Raw genomic sequence first — 1,275 nt, 5'->3', positions numbered from 1 at the left:
ACTTTGGTATATGCAAAAGATCCAAAGTCTATGGCATGTTCTATACCTTTCCCTCCTCAGTCTTGTTCTGAAGAAGGCTTTGTATTATGATGCACCTACCATTTGTATCCATAAAGACTTTTTTAAATGTTATTTTATGTGTATGACTGTTTTCCCTGTCTATATGTGTGTGCAGTGATCAAGATGTAATGAATAAGAGGGCATCGGGTCCCCTGAAATTGGTGTTAAGCATGGATAGGAGCCACTTATATGGTGATAGAAATTTCACCTAGCACTCCCCAAGAACACAACAAATGTGACTAGCACAAGTCATCACTTCTGTCTGCCTGCTTCTGTCTTTATAACTCATTTTCCATTTATATAAGCCAACTGTACTACCGGGATCTGGACATGTCCATTGCTTCACTTTTCTTGGATCTAGGTGATCACATTAGTCAGAACTTAATGAAAGCTTCTTAAATGAAAAGACTGGCGACTGCTAGGAGTCTTTCATTGCAAAGTTTGCCCAATCTTTGCCCTTAAACTCATGCTAAATTTTTTATTCAAATAAATACATTTGGTTGTATTTCCCCTTTAAAAATTATTCACTTCTTTCTCCTCCTCCTTCTGATTCTTCTGTTTGCATGGTTTTTCTATGCCTTCTGAGGGTTTGCTTTAATCATGTGTTGCTACTTGAGTTAAGAATCCTCTAGCCCCAGCAGCCGAGCAAGATGCCCAAAGGGAAGAAGGCCAAGGGGAAGAAGGTGGCCCCGGCCCCCGCCGTCGTCAAGAAGCAGGAGGCCAAGAAGGTGGTCAACCCTCTGTTCGAGAAGAGGCCCAAGAACTTCGGCATTGGACAGGACATCCAGCCCAAAAGAAATCTATCACGCTTTGTCAAATGGGCCAACTACATCAGGCTGCAGCGGCAAAGAGCCATCCTCTACAAGCGGCTCAAAGTCCCTCCTGCCATTAACCAGTTCACCCAGGCGCTACTGGCCCGTGCCGAGAAGAAAGCTGCCGGCAAAGGCAACGTCCCAACTAAGAGACCACCTGTCCTCCGAGCAGGAGTCAATACAGTCACCACCTTGGTGGAGAACAAGAAGACTCAGCTGGTGGTGATTGCCCATGACATAGACCCCATTGAGCTGGTGGTTTTCCTACCTGCCCTGTGTCGAAAGATGGGGGTGCCCTACTGCATCATCAAGGGAAAGGCCAGGCTGGGGCACCTGGTCCACAGGAAGACATGCACCACTGTTGCCTTCACACAGGTTAACTCGGAAGACAAGGGTGCTCTGG

The 1,275-nt window shown here is 46.3% G+C and overlaps 1 pseudogene; it reads left to right on the top strand.

Moving 5' to 3' along the window:
• Positions 1–705: 705 nt before the first annotated feature.
• The window catches only part of LOC110308478, a 2,474-nt pseudogene continuing 1,904 nt past the window's right edge, over positions 706–1,275 (top strand).

Source organism: Mus caroli, chromosome 13 (assembly GCF_900094665.2).
Source record: "Mus caroli chromosome 13, CAROLI_EIJ_v1.1, whole genome shotgun sequence".
In the NCBI taxonomy this organism is placed as follows: Eukaryota; Metazoa; Chordata; class Mammalia; order Rodentia; family Muridae; genus Mus; species Mus caroli.
This window is presented reverse-complemented; position numbering and strand designations above follow the sequence as displayed.